Source organism: Pipistrellus kuhlii, unplaced genomic scaffold (assembly GCF_014108245.1).
Source record: "Pipistrellus kuhlii isolate mPipKuh1 unplaced genomic scaffold, mPipKuh1.p scaffold_m20_p_14, whole genome shotgun sequence".
In the NCBI taxonomy this organism is placed as follows: Eukaryota; Metazoa; Chordata; class Mammalia; order Chiroptera; family Vespertilionidae; genus Pipistrellus; species Pipistrellus kuhlii.
The window spans coordinates 44,920,347-44,936,828 of record NW_023425449.1 but is presented as its reverse complement, the minus strand read 5'-3'; the positions used below and the strand labels follow the sequence as shown (position 1 = coordinate 44,936,828).

General features: G+C 43.1%; 1 pseudogene; it reads left to right on the top strand.

Annotated features, from left to right (window-relative positions):
* Window positions 1-704: 704 nt before the first annotated feature.
* LOC118718590 overlaps window positions 705-16,482 on the top strand; it is a 42,404-nt pseudogene continuing 26,626 nt past the window's right edge.

Sequence of the window (16,482 nt, the reverse complement as noted above, 5' to 3'; positions counted from 1 at the left end):
GCCTGTGTACCTGGCAGCTGGTCCTGAAGGCTTGAGCTTTTCTGCTTGTTGGTTAATTTTGTTTAAATCAGTATTTCTTAAAGGTAGACATAGTGTGATATTTTCCACAAAATTGTGTTATTAAATACCTGAAATATAAGGGTGAAAATAAAAATTTAAAAGAGGACAAAAGAATAGAAGGAAGGAAGAAATAGAATGGAAGGAGAAAGAAAGGAAAAAAGGAAAACAGAAGGGCTTGGACTATTTTGAGGAATAACGACTTTTCTTACTGTGCTGGATATGGAATATACCTTATGTTCATATACATTTGAATTGTATTCTGTTCCATTCTAGTCTCTACAAAAACAAGGTCCACTCAGTCCACGCTCCTCTTGGTGCACCATATCTGTTCATATGTGCCGCTCTCAGTCTGGGTCCCCGCTCACCAGCCGAGAGTGGCTGGCGTAGATAATCCAGGGTACATTAGCTTCCATACCTGGTACAAATGGAAATAATGTTGTTTGTTGTGTTGTAGTTCACGTCTATGAGTGACAGGAGCAATATGTGTCCTAGACAGCCACCAAGGATGGGGTGAGTACTCAGAACATGTGCAATATATGGAAAGACATAGATAATGAGCCAGACACCACTGAAGACTTTGAAAGGCTCAGTGTAGGAACAGAGGCAGAGATATGAATGAACTAACTCCATCCTCAGCACTCAGAATGCCCGAGAGACGATGCCCAGAAGCTGAGAGTGATGAGGCCAAAAACAGTCATCAAGTCAGTCAAGCTGAATCAGCGTATCAGATTCAAACGGGGAAGGACACAGTTGGCGAGTGTATAGTTCAGCGATGTGCAGGCACAGTGGACAGGCGAAGTTACACAGAGGCAGTGGAGGAGTCCCAGGTAAATTAGGAATCCAGGAGCTGGCTTGGATTTCTCTAGGGCAGTGCACAGATAGTCTTTTCTCCTCTCTCTTTCTTGCAACAATGCGTTTGAAGTTCATATCCAGTGAGTTCAATTAGCAGCACACAATATATTATTGGGATTAGCTACATTATATTTTTCTGTACATGAAAATGAAAAATACCAATCTTTAATGCTGTGTTTCCTCTGTGTTAGCCTTAGGCTTGTTGATGAATGTATAAATAAAGAAATAGATAGATAGATAGATGATAGATGGATAGATAGATAGATAAATGAATATACCTGAGCTCATAGACCTAGAACAGTCAGAGAGATGATCAAGAATCAGGCAAAGTTTCAGAAGAATAACAGTAAACTCACTGCCTGCACAGAGAAGATGCTGGGGTCTGTGGCCAGCATTTGGTCCTTGGTTCTGTTTTCTGCAGAAGATGTCACCTGTCTTTCACTGCCATGCACTGTGCACCACAGACAATGAATCTATATATTAATATGCACATTGGCGGGGACATTGTCATGTAAGACCACATTGAGCAGAGTGGTGGGGCTGCGGGGCAGCAGGGCAGGATTCTGGTATTGCACCATTTTGTCCCTCCCAGGCAGACTCCTCTGTGGCCCTGCTGCCGAATCCCGATGTGGACATGAGGTTTACTAAACTTTACTGGAGCTGCTCCCCATACTTGCACCCCTGTCTCCAGAACCTTGCTGCCCACAGCAGGGCACCCCAGCAGCTTCCTGACAGGCAGGCAGCTGGGGAGCACCAAGTGGGGCAGGGGCAGTAGGGAGCCACAGAGGGGCAGAGTGGCTGGAGCCAAGTTCCCAGGGGTCTGAGGAGAGCGCCTGGCAGAAGCCCGGACTGCAACAAAGGAAGAAGCAGCAGCCATTGGGAGCTCTTCCAATTCCCCTGCACAAACACCCTACCCGCACCCTGCACTCCTGGGGAACAGGGAGGCTGACCAGTTGGGGAAAAGACCCAACCTCGGTGGTAGCCACAGCCTGCACCTCTGACTCCTGATTTCTTTCCCTGCCACCCCACCAGGGGTGCCCACAACAATAACACTGCAGCTATGACCCGTCAGTGCCCGTGAGGCACCCGGGGCTCATGGTCTGCAGCTGCTGGGCCCCGTCCACTGAAGTCAGGCATGCCTCTCCTCCCTACAACTCCAGACCCAGGTAAAAGCAGACCTGAGCGGCCCCCAGTGTCAGACGCATGCCCCCAACAGCAGCAGCACCATCTTCACAGCAGAAGCATGCTGAACCTCGCTGGGAGAAGTGCTTATACCTGCCCTCCCAGCCTCCCCCCCCCCCCCCCCCCCCGGGCCTGGCCCCACTCACCTCTCTACCTCTCCAACCCCTGCTCTGCTCCAGAAAATTGGAGCCCCACTCTGAGCAAGTACAGTTGTGAAACAACCACATACAATTTAAAGAATCATGCCAAGCAGGGAGGTTTAACAGTTACTCCTCCTTTGGGCTCACTGCCCCTCTAGTGACCCCTAGTATTCCTCCTCCCCCCAGCCAGGGCCTCCAGGGATGACCACTGCTACAGGGCTGCTGGCCAGCAGAATCCCTCCAAGGCCTGCAGTACCCTCTGCAAAGATTCTATACCTACAGTCCCAGGAAACAATCATGCCTTCCTCCCCTAATCAGTAGCTGCTACCTGCAAGGGTACCTGTGGACTTAAAAATAACAATCCCTTCCCATTTAGACATCACTTATGTGATGAAACATTTCTAGGTTTATTAGCTCAGAAACTCTTCATGAAAACCCAGTGAGGGAGGCGAAGAGATTACAGTTCTCATGTTATGCATATGTATTCAGAAATGAAGCTCAGAGAGGAAATGTGTCAAGCCCCGGCATTCCGAAGGTGCAGCACATGCCTCACAGGGGGGCAATTTGATTTTAAGTGGAGGTAATTCTGGGAGCGCCACTCAGCCAGCAGCTGGGCTCATGGCTGGCAGGCACAGTGGCAGTGGTGGGAGCATCTCCAGCCTCTGTGGCAATGTTAAGGATGCCTGACTGATGGCTTAGTGGGCCTAAGCCATCAGTTGGACATCCCCACATGGGCTCCTGGACTGAGAGAGAGCACAGGCCAGGCTGAGGGATCCCTCAGTCCCAAGTGAACGAATTTTATGCACTGGGCCTCTAATTGTTATATAATTCGATAAACATCACACCAGCCACCTGGACAGTACTCCCTAGAGCCCCAGAAAATAATGCCCGCCTCAGAGTTTAAGGAAGGTAATGTTTTATCTAAGTGTGAAGAAGGAATCAGGGATTACGGTGTGGAAAACCCACAGCCAGGAAGTAGTGAGGCCAGAGCCCTTATCCATGGCTTATTTACAGGATGTGATTTCAGTTACATGTGGAAACTAATGAACAAAATAAAATAGAAACTGACTCAAGGGAAGAGGGTTGGGATGCTGGGTGGAAAAGGTGAAGGGGTTAAAACAAACAAACAAATAAAAAAACAAAAACAACAATTCATAAACACAGAGAACAGTATGGTGACTACCCGAGGAGAAGGTGGGTGGGGGGACTTAGAGGAGGACAAAGGGGGATAAAGGTGAGGGAAGAAGAGCTGGCTCTGGGTGTGAACCCACAATACTCATGCAGATGATTTATGATAGAACTGCACCTAAACCCAAGCCCCCGAACTCAGAGAACTTGAAAATGATATAATTTAATTAACCTGGTCACCCCCAACTCCCCCCCCCCCCACCCCCCTGCAGGCCTGGTCACCCCCAACTGCCGGCCTCTACAGCCTAGTTTCCCCCTAACTGTCCTCCCCTGAGGCCTGATTGCCCCTAACTGTCCTGCCTTGCAGGCCTGGTCCCTCCCAACTGACCTCTCCTGCTGGTCTGATTGCCCACAACAGGTCATATGTGATAAACATAGGATTCAACTGGCAGTGCTTTTTGACAGCTATTTTTCCTGCTCACAAGGGACAAGCCTGGATGAAAATATGCAAAGAAGAGAGAAATATGGGTAAGTGTACTAAACATAGTCTTTAGGGTTGGGTGCGTACATTCATTTCTCAAACCACAAGGGCACCATTCAGTGTGATGCAGTAAATTAGAAAAACCCAGCTTAATACCTGGGAATGTCACAGATATTGGGAATTATGAATCTCCAAAGGATCATAAAACCCTGAGCTAGAAGAAATGTTAAAATGTAAGGTAGTCTATTCTCAGCTTCTACTAAGATTGACGGAACATAAAGCTCCTTAAAAGATGGGTCTAACCCACACGTGTCCTAAACCTAAGCCTCTGAACTCAGAGATCCCTCAAGCATGGAAAGTACTCAATGAAGGGGACTCAGATACTTGTCCCGAGAGTATCATCAGGAATCAGGGGCTCTCAGCCAGACTTATACTTTGTAGTTGTCAAATGAGATCAAGTGCTCAAAATTTGGTGTCATATTCCTTCTTCATTGCCTTTTATTCTTCCAATGCTCTGATTATTTTATTTTCCCTTAGGAATAACACATTCCTTCACTTTTTTCATCTACCAATAACAATGCTTGTAAGAAGGAAGAAAATAAAGAAAACCGTAACTGATGCCAAGACCGGTTAGGCTTACTGGCTAGAGCGTCGGTTTGGGGACTGAAAGGTCCCGGGTTCAATTCCAGTCAAGGGCATGTACCTTGGTTGCGGGCATATCCCCAGTAGGGGGTGTGCAAGAGGCAGCTGATCGATGACTCTCTCTCATCGATGTTTCTAACTCTCTAACTCTCTCCCTTCCTCTCTGTACAAAATCAATAAAATATATTTTAAAAAAAGAAGAAAAAAAAAGAGAAAACCGTAACTGAGCCATGTGCCACAGGATATTACCTGCAAGGCTTATGGTGTAATAAATCATTCCTCAATAGGATGCTCATATTCATTACAAACAAGAGGGAAGAGTGTAGCTTCACAGATAGATAAAACTCCTTTTAAGGGCCAAGGCTATCACTTCCTTGAATTTACCACTCATAATCCTCAATATAATGCAGAAATGCCCCTCCTACTTCATGGGGCTGTATTGTGTCAAATGAAACAACCACACAGGGGAGCCTCAGGGACTGCCATCAGGATGGCTCCTGCACTCTGTTCAAGCAACGGCCACGGTTATGTGATGACCACTGCTGGCCAGTCTATCCGCATGGATGTAGCATGGTCTTGCCTGCAGTCGTCACCTGGACCCACCAAGTATATATCAATGATGCACAGATAAATGTTGTTCATATTGTTTAAAATTCTAGCAGAAAGGATTGTTTATTGGAAAATAACCGAATCAATGCCATTAATACAACACATACACTGAAAAAAGCACAATAAAGCTAAGTGAAAATGTGTCTTAACTTAAAATCTTTACTTAGCCATACATTCGTACAATTTATGAGGTTCAATGACAGGCAAAGTAAGCTCTGATGAAAGAAATGGGGATGGTGATTATTTTTGGAATAGAATGGAAACATGAGCAGTTGAACTTGTGGGGTCAAGGAAGTATTTTTTATCTAGAACTGGGTAGTGGTTTGACACCCATAAAGAGTCCCTGAGCAGTTCCTCAGATATGTGAATTTCACTGCATGCAATGGCACCTTGATGACTCCTGTGTCCTGGTTATGTTCTACCACCTACTTCTTGACAGCACAGACCTCTGAGATCTTTGATCTCCTGATGGTCACTACCTTTGCTTAAAGGACATGTGGCCACGTTTGATTTGCAAATTGTCTCTGTCTCTGCTGTGAGTTGTGAGAGTAAGTGTAGTTGTATAAACTATATTATCTGTCTAGGGGCAAAGAGAAACTTACACACTGAATTCTAACTGGAGAGTCTCCTCGATGTGGTGGAACATTGAATTATGTTACTTTCTTAGTCATACCACCAGATTCTGTGCCCAAACTGCAACAACCTGGGCTCTATGGTCTCAGCCGTGGGCTCCATATTACTGTGTAATGTTAACTACTAGTATCAAATTTCAAAGATACTCAATGTTTAGGGTTATATAAATGCACTTTAGCGATACAGTTCCTGCTTTTATTGGTAGGATGTCAGTTGATATTGCCAATCAGTGACGTGCAGGAGGGTCAAGTTTATTAATGTAGCTGCTCTAATTACCTGTGCCCAGATTCTGTATTCATCAAGTTACCTGTTGACTTCCCTTCTTACTTTGCTTGCCTGTGGTAAGACAGGAGGACAATAGGACCAGTGCACTTATGTTCTTTGAATAAGAATATTAATAGGAGCAATAGTAGAAAACATGTTATATTTCTTGAGTATCTTCTGTATTCCAAAACTCTTCCAGGAGATGTATAGCGAACCATATCTCATTGACTAAAACAAACAAACAAACAAACAAACAAGAATACAACAAAAACACCATGAGGTAAGTAGCATTATTAAACTTGTGTGGTAAATGAAAAAATTGAGATTTGAAGTTATTAAATTTTTCTAAGGACATACACAAAATGCTGGATCTAAAATTCTAGCTCATTCTGTTACTTAAGCTTCAAAAAAGAATAGCATAGTATATTCCTTCTTTCTATATTTCTGACCAATATGTGTATAAAATTCAGGAAAATTTAACATTAACTGATGTTTTTGACTACCTAGCTGTTCTTCATAGGAAGATTGAATCTCATATACATGGAAAGTGATGGACTTGTAGTTCAAAATTTACTTTACATAAGTAAAATAATTTGTTTTGGTGGGACTGAATTTTAAATTTGTGATCTGCAATCTATACCTAATTCCTACTCTATAGTAATAATTAAACCTTTGAGATAGAAAGTTTTCACTTATTTTATTTCAAATGATATTACCAGTATCCCAATGAGGAAGATAATGTTTTTGTCTACAATTTGCTGGTAAAACATTTCGAAGAGGTAGGATGACTTGCCATACACCAGAAGACCTGCCAGTAGATTTGGGCTTCTATCCAGCACTCTGGTGCTCAAAATGCAAACCCTTTCTACACACAATGTCAGCTTTTCACCAGAGGAAGACCAGTGTGGAAGTAGGTTCTTCCCCAGTGTTGCAGGAAAGGAAATTCAGGGACACACTTGTAGGAGGATCTTGAGTGATAGCGGCAAGATTTATTAGAGCTCTCTGGAAAGGCTGTCAGACCTGAGGAGGCACTTCCCCTGCACGCAGCTGATAGGAGCATTCTCTGCCCCCACGTGTACCACACCTTGTGTCTCATCCTCAATCGTGGGGTTCAGCTCCATCTCACTGAAGAAGCCCAGCTTCTGGGGCAGTGGGCCCACACTTGAGCCCCTAGGAACAGGAGGGTCAACACAGTCCAGAGCTTTGGTGCTGACAGCCTGGCCCCAAGGTCCAGTAGACCTGGTCGGTCTCTGATCCTACGCAGCCTGCAGGGAGCCCTGCACTTCAGCCCACGCGGCTGCTAGAGAGACCAGGCCTGTGTGAAGCGTCCCTGTATTTCCCTGGGCTTGGGAGAGAGCAGGTTTTCTTTCAAACTACTCAGCTTCTTTTCTGACTTTTCCTGGGCTTGTGTCCTTAGCCTATCCGTTCTTTTCCTCAGATCTGCCTCTCCCCTTCATGGTCACTATTTTGGCTCCTACAGCACATGTACTTAGTAAAGCAAGTTCTCCCTTAACCATTTCTCCCTTCTCACTAAGCCAGGAGCTGGCATTGCTCCCTGGGTGGTTGGAAAGCCAGTCTTTCCTGCTAGCTATTGCCAGGAACGTCTGTGAAACTAGTTTCCTGACTTAATCAGGCTTAGCCAGTTCTCTGCTTTCTCTTTGGTTAATTTCTAACTAGCTGAGTTTGCTCACCCTACCTCCTAACTTCATTAAATTCTCAGCATCTGTGAGATGCTCTCACAATACTTGTGCTCACCTTTGAGCTCTCCTGTCTAGCACAGTGTTTGGTACAAAATACATTTAATGAGTATTTGATAAATGAGACACCAGAAAGATGATTTACTTGCTGTGTCTCCATACAATTTTTATTTTATTAGTATTCACATCTACCAGCAAAGGTCTCTGTGAAAATTTAGTGACCACCTACTTTTGTTAGAGTTACAATTTTCAATAAAATAAGATATACCTTGCCACTCAAAACTGCTGTAACACTATTTTGAGTGATAGAAACTCTTCCCAGGATTAATTCTTCCAGCACTGGCCAAAATCAAAGGGAAATAATAAGTGATTATAGTGTTACTAACTTTATTCATTCAATAAGAATTTTCCTACCAAGTTCTGGAATAAATCACTACTTAATCTAAAATTAAATTAGACAATGACTTCATTAACATCACATCTAATAATAGACAAACATGTAAATTGACCATGCCTCTCTGATGCCCACAGACAATCAGGAGTGAGTATGCAAATTAACCTAATAAAGATGATGAGCCTGTGGGCAGTTTGCACTCACACAGGCACTCAGCAGCTGGGGGCGGGGCAGGATGCTGGCTTTGTCTCTTGGGCAATAAGGTCTGATGGTTTGCTCCCTGTATCTGCCTCGCAGGGGCACACCTGAACTGGTGGCTCCTATAAGAAATTCCAACCACTGAGGAGCAGTCAGACTCCAGTGCCACCATCTCTGCCAAGAATCAGGAGGCTGCTGCCCCCAGGCCCAGGTGAGAGCATGGCTCTGCCTCCTGCTTTTCAGACCCACCAGGACACAGCAGAGCTTGGCCTTCACAGTCTCTCTGGAAGCAGCCCCCCTGGGCAGGTGAGCGGGCTGGAGATCACCCTCAGGCTCTGTGCTTTCCAGAGGGCGGGGAAGAGGCAGCTTAGCTCCTCCTCCTCTCCCATCCCCTCCCTTTCTAACCAGGGCCTCACTGGAACCTAACTTTCCTCGTTAAACAAGGGAATTCTGGACAATGATTGTCCGACCTCTGCAAACCCAGCAGAACATGTCCGTGGCCTGGGTGCCCCGCTGGCCCAGGACACCTTTCTTCCCGGGAAGATGGAAGAGCTCAGAGAGCTCTGGAACAGCAGTGCCCGGCTTCAGGGGACCAGCCCGCCTGGGAAGAGGTCAGGGGAGAAGGGGCTCCCAATCAACCCCTCTGACACCCCCAAAAGTGAACTTTCCCAGGGAAACCACAACGCAGGACGAGACCTGCGTGTCCTCACCATGGAGCTCCCTGAGAAGCTGAGAGAGAGGCTTCCAAAGCTGTGACTGAGCGCTTCCCGCAAACCCACACGCCCGCCTCCCAGCCAGCACCGGCACCTGCCTCACCCCGGGGTCTCCCATGTTCCGTTCACCCAAACCTGTGTCAGCACCCCTCCATCGCGGGCGCTTAGGGGGCTGTGACGGAAGAAGGCACATGACTGCTCAGGACGCAACAGTGAGGCGACTGGGGATGCAGAGAACTGGCCGCATCCCCAATGCCGGGATCTGGTTACAGCGGGATCAAGGCTCCAGCTACCCGGCCGGGCCTTCCCTGTAAGCTACACACAGCCCGCGGGCACCCACTGCTGGGCACACGGAGCAGATGCATGAGACCCCCAGCCGGGAACAAGCCAGTCTCAGCAGCTGGTCATGGACTGGCCACTGCAGGGATGGCCCTGCTGGCCTCCACGTACCCAATGCCTGCCGAGGTCCTGACCCTACGGCTTGGTTCACTCCTCTTCCTCCCAGCCCCCTTTCTTCTTCTCTGAAGAAAGAATGATTCAAAGAATTCCAAATTTAGCAAAATAGAATAAAAAATATAAACCCACAGATCAAAGAAGCTCAGTGAATATCAAGCACAGGACATAAAGAAAGCTACATCAAGACACATAAAATTCACATTGCTCAACACCAATGATGAAAAGAAAAATTTTCAGTAGTCAGAAGAAAAGAGAGACAGTATACACAGGAATAAACATAGGATTATAAAGATTTCTCATCAGAAACAGTGTGAGGGAGAAGATAGAAGAGCAGCATCATTAGAGTACTCACAACGGGGAAATCCTCTCAATTTATAACTCTAGACTGAGTGAAAATATTTTTAAAAATAGTTAAAATGCATTTTTCATATATAAAAGATTGAATTTTTAAATTACCAGCAGATATGGAGTGTAAGAAATGTGAAAAGAAGTTCTGCAAGCAGAAATAAAATTTTGCCAGATACAAATAACCATCTATGCCAAGAAATGGAAAACACTAAAGACAGTAAATGCATAGGAAGAAATATAGTAGAAGTTTCTTATTACTTAAATATATTTAGAGATGATTAACTATTTAAACAAATAATAATGCATTGTCAATTTTATAACATCTGTGAAAGTAAAATTCATGATAACAATAGCACAAAGATTGCCCGGGAAAATGAAATTTTGTTACAGTGAAGTTTCTATACAAGATATGAAGTGGTATAATATCCATTTGAAGATAGACCATGACAAGTTAAAATCCTATATAATAAAGAGCTAATATGCAAATAGTCATCACACCCTCATGCCATCTCACCATAACGACTCAGACACTCAACAATGGGGAGAGAGGAATGGGGACCAGCCAGTCTGCAGCCCATGAAAGGGACAAGCCACCAGCAGCTGGGGCTGCAGCCTGGGAGAGGGACAAGCTTCCTGACCTGCAGTCCTGGGTGCCTGTGGCTACAGCCTAGCTGAAGCTGCCTGCCCACGGTCCCCTGTTGCTGAGGCTGACCTGGGTGAAGCCAGCCCTGATCCTGGGTGCCTTTACCTGGCCAGAGGGAGGGAAGCCTGGGTCCCAGGTGTGGGGCAAGGCAGAGGTAGTTAGGGGCAATTAGGTCAGCAGGGGAGCAGTTAGGGGTGATAAGGCAGGCAGGCCGGTGAGTGGTTAGGAGCCAGTTATCCCAGATTGCTAGAGGGATGTCTGACTGCCAGTTTAGGCCCGATTCCTATGGGTCCCAAAAAGGGTCCCCAATTGGAGAGAGTGCAGGCTGGGCTGAAGGAAACCCCCCTCTGTGCACAAATTTTATGCACTGGGCCACTACTTTAACAATAATACCTTAACCATATATTCTAACCCTTATGCTATTTCAACAAACTTATTGTAGTTACTTATTTTTTAAAGTTTATCTTTACTGTTGAAAGTGTTACAGATGTCCCCTTTATTTATTTGTATGTTTTTTCCATTGAACCCCTCCAACCTGTACCCACTCCTCCCAGAATAATTATCAGTGCCAAGGGGTCCCAGATTGAAGAGGGGTGGCAGGGGAGGGCAGTGGGGGCAATCAGGCTGGCAGGGAAGCAGTTAGGTGTCAATCAGGCTGGCAAGGGAGTGGCTAGGGGATGATCAGGCTGGCAGGCAGAAGCAGTTAGGGGCAATCAGGAAGGCAGGGAGCGGTTGAGAGCTAGCAGTCCCAGATTGTGAGAGGGATCCCAGATTGGAGAGAATGAAGGCTGGGCTGAGAGAACCCCCACCCCCCTTAGTGAACAAATTTTATGCACCAAGCCTCTACTGCTAAATATAAAATTATAATTTTAATTTAAAAGTTTAATAAGGTAAACAACAACAAAATGGTAAAGTTTAGAATATTGCATTCCATTACTAAGTACTTAAAACATAGTCTCTAATTGTCTACTTAGAAAAGTTTTTATAATCATATGCTTTTTCTTTAAATATTTGCCATTTTATATTTAATAAAATAACAAAAGAAAATGGAGTTGTATTTATATGAATTATTTCTAAATTTATGCAAGAAGTAACAAGATGTTAAAAAGCCAGCAAGTGGTACAAATCTTTTTAATTTTTCATTGTATAATATTCTTATTGGCTCTGGACCTTATAATTTTCATTTTCATTCATTCTTCTGTCCTTCAAGGAGAAAAGGCTTTAGAGGAGAGAGACGGATGGGCTAGAAGGCAATCACCAGGCCTTGTGATAAGTGCTTTCCTGGAGAGAAGCAATTTGAAGTGCTATCTGGTTACATATTACACCATCTGATGCTCAAGGTAACACTAAGTAAGAAGGGTACATATTTCCCATAGTATCTTCATTTTACAGTTGAAAGAAGCTACAATTCAATGACTTTAAATAATTTTTTTAAATGAAATTATATAACACAACATTGTTGCAATTGGGATTTAAATCAGATCTTTAGACTCTGACACTGTGGTCAATTTAGTGGATGTATCTGTACTGATTAGTAATTTTTAATAATTGTGGGCTTCCAATTTCTATCCAACTAGCCATAATATCTGGAAACAAACTATACTTTCTTTCTTTTTTAAAAATATATATTTTATTGATTTTTTATAGAGAGGAAAGGAGAGGAATAGAAAGTTAGAAACATTTATGAGAGAGGGACATTGATCAGCTGCCTTCTGCCCATCCCCCACCAGGGATGTGCCTGCAATCAAGGTACGTGCCCTTGACCTGAAACAAACCCAGGACCCTTCAGTACACAGGCCAACACTCTATCGACTGAGCCAAACCAGTTTCGGCACAAACTATATTTTCTACAGCAGGTTCTAGTAATGTAAGTGAAAAATCTATGCTTAAGAAAAGAAGTTGAAATAAAAATAATATTGGTCAATGGGTTGAAAAGCTGGGACAAATAATATTTTAAGATCTATTTAATACTATAAATATATGAGTTCAATATCATTTTCAAACAAAGTGTATAACACATAGCTATGTGCTTACAGTTGTTAAATAATAGAGGAAAAACAGCGGAGATATTTAACTCATATAAGACAAGAATACAATGGTCTTAGAGCCAAACTAAATTGGAAAAAGTTTCTGTAGAAAAAAAACCCCCATCAGAATGCTACTTAATACACTAGCTGGTTTGGCTCAGTATATAGATCCTCAGCTTATGGACTGAAGATTCCCAGGTTCAATTCCAGTCAAGTGCCCAGGTTGCAGGCTCAATCCCCAGTAGGGGTATGTAGGAGACAGCTGATCAATGATTCTCTCATCATTGATGTTTCTATCTCTCTCTCCCTCTCCCTTCCTCTCTGAAATAAATAAATAAATAAATAAATAAATAAACAAACAAATAAATAAATAAATAAAACTACTGAATAAGAAAAATCCAAAAAGCTTTTGTTTTGTTCAAAACAAAGGTGACATTACATTCTATTGGCATAAAATAGAACATAAATGTATAAAGTATTATTTAAATTGATAGAGTTCTTAGAAATATGATAGAGCTATTTCAGTCCCATATTGCTTGCATAACTCTCTTTTTCCCCCTCCTTAATGGGGCCATAATACCTTTAGACAGAAACCTAAAGTTTAGGAATAATTAATAGATCAATTGACCAGAGGAGAAAATCCTGACAGACATAAAACATATATGTGCAATGAATTTTCATCCAATGTTGCAAAGCAGTTCTGTTACAGAATTGAAGAGGTCTCTGTGTCTGTACACATCATAGCCTGATAAGACAGGAGTGAGAGCTTTTAGCAAAGACAGTAAGGGTTTATTTTTAGGAAAGGACCCACACTTGGAGACTAGGTGAACTAACATCTCTAAGACTTGGTTCCTGGATGGCTTCCAGGGGATAGGTTATATGGAGTGAAATTATTAGTCATGATGACTAAGTGGTCTCTATTGATTGGCCAGTGCTAGAGTAGGGATCATTAGTCATTGCATCTGGTCCTGATGTTAGCCATGGTGTCACTTGATTTGGTTTCACTGCTTTTCTGGGTCTGGAAATGAAACACAACTGAGGCCCAGATGTTACTTTTAGTTTGATTGAACCTCTAATTCTGTGGTCAATAGACTCCAGGCTTTGTTCCTAAGGTTATTGTTGATGGTCAGAATCTCATTGTTCCAAGTGATTCATGATAAAGGAAGTGAATGTGCAAAGGGAGAGGGAGGCAAGTTGTCCTGAACTTCACAGTGGGGTTCAGGATCTGAGGGAGGGGCTGATAGACAAAAGAAAAGACTATACAAGAAATGTGAATTTAAAAGGCATTTGGGGCCAGGTGGAAACCTCTTTCTTGAAGAGGCTCACCAACTTCTGGCCTGGTCTGCAATTTGTTTACTTGAATACACATTTTCCCTTTAGCAATGCATACAAGCATATCAATGGTAAAGTTTGGTAAACAGTAAAAGGATTATCAGGTTAGCACACTGCCTTGAGCCACTACTATCTCAACAGATGTGGTGCTTAGCCTTGCTAAAGCCAAGGTCCATAAGCCTTCCATGTTCCTTGGTTCAATGATAAAACTGGCAAGCGGTGGCTTCCCGCAGCAGGTGAGTCGGGATTCTGGATGAGGCCAGTGTGAATCAAAAGAAAAGAAAAGAGAAGTGGTTAAGTCAAAGAAGTGAAGTTTGTACATCATTACAGTTCAATGGAGAAAGAAGCTTTCTGAATAAAAGGAGCTGGATATAAAAAACATGAACATAAACACCTGCCTAACACCATTTTCAAATATTAATTTGGTATTGATCATAAACCTAAATGTAAAATAAGTTGTATTCCAAAGAAAATATGGGAAATGAAAGACAGTAGCTTTGTGAACTTGGTATAGGAAAATAATTTTCATAGAGAACCCTGGAAGCACTAACCACAAAATAAACAATGATACATTAGATTTCTCTTCAAACACTTCTGCTCTTCAAAAGGTACCATTTATAAAATGAATATATAAGCCAAAGGAAATATTTATAACATACAGACCCATAAAATAATATATATCCAGAGTTTATAAGATATAAACACAATAAATCTCCTCCAAAACAAAATACATGGGCAAAATGCACTAAACAAGGGAAGATATATGAATGATAAATGATTACATAAAAAAGCAGTGGATCTTCCAAAATATTGATGGTTTAAGTGGAGGCTACACTGACTCTGTCCCAGGATTAAACTGGAAATACAACTAAAATACAGAAGAACCACCCTGAATAATCAACTGAGGACTAGCTGGAGGAGCCCCAATATGCTAGGATGGAAAGTGGAAATCTCATAGAAGCTGGTAGGAAGTGCAGAGGTGCAAAAGGACTGGCAGGGATACCACAGATATGGGAGGTTTCCACTGAGCAATATGAGGTATAAACCCCTAGCTGGGCTCCCTAGCTCAGAGCACCAGAAGTGAGAAAGGTGCTCATATAACATCTGGCTATGAAAATATTAGGGTTGCTGTCTGCCAGCAAGAGGCAGCTGAAAATGCAGGCAACCTCTTAAAGGATCATTACAGATAATTTGGCATGCATTTACTCACCTTAGGCTCAGATAAAGGGAGCTGTGTGAGGAGATTCCAGGCTTGGGGGCTCTGAGGCTGGAGTTCAGAAGGCAGCCAACCCAGATTCCTGTGCTGAGTCATGGCCTCCCATAGCACAGGACATCTTTCCCCTGTGAGCATTTGCTATCCAGGTGGTTTTTGCCTGAAGAGAAGGCAATTGAAACGCCCTGTTGGAAGATGTCACTCCCCACCCTGTGGTTGATAGTCTGAGACTAGTCAAAGCTAGTAATAATAAGCCTGAAGGCAAAGGAGATCTCTAGAAACCAAAAATCTTTGTCTGATCTAATTCAGGGCACAAGGCTAGGAAAAAGCATACCTTGGTGCATATCTTGGTCCTTTCCAAAGGCATCCAGCCCAAGCATACAGAGTTATGAGCTGTGGAATGTTAATAGATTAAAATGGCACTGAGAGGATACATCTCATAGGACAAAGGAAACTAAGGAGAAAATACAAAGCATGGGACTAGATCAAAATAAAGCTTCTGCACAGCAAATGAAACCATCAATAATATGAAAATGAAGCCCACTATATAGGGGAACACAAATCTGATAAAGGATTAGTAACCAAAATATATAAGGAACTCATACAACTTAACCAAAGGAAGACAACCCAATTAAAAATGGGCTGATGACCTAAATAGATACTTCTTTAAATTGGACATACAAGATGGCCAAGAAACATATGAAAATATGCTCAAAGTTACTGATCATCTGAGAGATGCCAATGAAAACCACAGTGAGGTATCCCCTCGCACCTGTCAGTATGGCTACCATCAACAAACCAACAAATGACGAGTGCTGGCCAGGATGTCAGAAAAAGGAACCCAAGTACACTGCTGGTGGGAATGCAGACTGCTGCAGCCACTTAGAAAACAGTATGGAGTTTCCTCAAAAAATTAAATATAGAAATGTCATTTGACTCAGTCATCCTACTTCTAGGAATATATCCTAAGAAACTAGAAACACCAATCAGAAAGAACATATGAACCCTTTGTAGCAGCACAATGTCTAATAGCTTAGATCTGGAAATAGCCCAAATGCCCATCAGTAGATGAGTGAATAAAAATGCCGTGGTACAGTTATACCAAGGAATACCATACCGCAATAAAAACAAGGATCTCTTACCTTTTGAGACAGCATGGAGCAATCTGGAGAATATTATTTGAAGTGAAATAGGCCAGGCATAGAAAAAGTATCATATCATCTCACTCATATGTGGAAACTAACGTACAAAATAAACTGTTGTATAAAACATATCCAGAGACATAGAAGCATGGAACAGACTGATGAATCTGGGAGGGAAGGTGAGGGTGGAAAGAAATTAGCCAAAGAATGTGTATGCATATATGGAGACAGGCAATAGGATGGTGAAGGCCTGGGTGGAGGATGGGGGCATGCTAAAAGGGGTCAATTGGAAAAAATTGGAAAACCTATGTAATACTTTCAACAATAA